Raw genomic sequence first — 1,478 nt, 5'->3', positions numbered from 1 at the left:
CTGATAGACAAATCAGGGATAAACTGGAGTACGGTATCTTGTCCAAGACCACTGCAATGTTGAGCATCTGTCACAAAGTATTTTAATAAGAATTTTAATAAATTATCATAATGATTAATCCTGACAGGGACATGAAGGCTAACTTCATGATGATTGCTGAGATATTTGAGCCCGAACCAAAGTGTTCGATTTACAAACTTGGACTACAAACCTCAATCAGTAGCAGTCGTAACGTTAACCATTACATAACCAATCCACTGAAGCAGAAAGGAGTATGTGAGTCACCAAGGATATTCCAGCAGAGAAGGTCACGTGGAGGTTTAACATGACGTTAGCTGGCTGTTTGCTCAGACCCCTGTCCACTTGCACCATCCTGCTACCCAAACGCGCTAAAGGAGCTTTTATCCTGCAATGAACTCACCATTCAGCCAGCGTGTGGGAGCATCTTCTGTCTTCAGCGTGGGAGACGGAGAGTTTCGGCGGATATCTGGAAAGCTCCTAAACTCATACTGGGAAGCTGTGTATATCTGCTGGTCTGGAAGCAAAAAAACAACAACAGTTTACCAGCTTATACAGCTGTTTATTGGAACTCAAGAAGAGACTGGTTTATTTTAACTGCCTTACCTATAATGAGGGCAGTGTAACCTGTTGTGGGGCCGTAGGGGCATTTGTCTCTGCCTTCTTCAGGCTGAGATGAAATCACAAATCTCTCCACGTCCTGTATAGGAGCAAAGATTTGAATATGGAAACTCCATGCACAAAGGTATCTTTTAATCACAGAAAACTTACAAACAAAACACTGGAAAATAACAGAAAGCACACGCTTTCTTTTTTAGTAAAGGTCACGGCTATAAAGCAGCAAATGCAATTTCTAAATATGCTGTATTTTCACTGCTGTAAAAAAAAAATGCATATATGTACATACTATGTATGCACAGAGGGGTCTGTAGGCATTAGTACCACACGTGTAGAGATGAGTTGAGTTGAACCTCTGGAGAAGGCGGATGTGATTAAAACACTCTGTCTGAAAGAAGAAGATGGAAAAAAAAGCATATTGCAAAGAGCGAGCTAATATCAACACATAAAATAGACCCATATCCAAAAAAAAACAAAACAATAAAGGGCTGAGGGTGGAAGAACAAGTGCTGTAAATGCCTACCTTATTGTCTTTTCCCTTGAGCCGGCACTGATGTTTTTGCTCCGGGGAGGCCTCCCAGTCAATCTATAACACACCAGATAACATACAGTAAGACAGAGATCCCCAAAAACGGATGGCTTTATATCACAAACCTATATAAACCCCTTTGGACTGTGCCACAGACGTGACAGCAGATAAACTCTGATAACGTTACTTTTGCTTCGTCAGTGCATGCGTTAAGAATGTTATCATCATCATCTGAATTTGTTGTGTACTTAGACAGCTGCGAGTTTGTTTGTTTTTTAACAATGAAAGTAAATTCTTACAGCAAGACAGAGGA

At 40.7% G+C, this 1,478-nt stretch overlaps 1 long non-coding RNA gene across 1 annotated transcript; it reads right to left on the bottom strand.

Moving 5' to 3' along the window:
- Positions 1-427: 427 nt before the first annotated feature.
- On the bottom strand, positions 428-1,222 carry LOC102207602 (uncharacterized). Its single transcript, XR_312638.1, has 4 exons — positions 1,160-1,222; positions 926-1,024; positions 625-718; positions 428-535 (listed from the first exon to the last, which is right to left on the bottom strand). It is a non-coding gene; the product is annotated as an uncharacterized LOC102207602 (long non-coding RNA).
- Between the last annotated feature and the right edge of the window lie 256 nt (positions 1,223-1,478).

The sequence above is a fragment of the Pundamilia nyererei genome, unplaced genomic scaffold (assembly GCF_000239375.1).
Source record: "Pundamilia nyererei isolate P.nyererei 1_Seehausen unplaced genomic scaffold, PunNye1.0 scaffold05132, whole genome shotgun sequence".
NCBI lineage: Eukaryota > Metazoa > Chordata > Actinopteri > Cichliformes > Cichlidae > Pundamilia > Pundamilia nyererei.
Note: the sequence above shows the minus strand (reverse complement) of the source record. Positions and strands in the feature narration are given on the sequence as shown.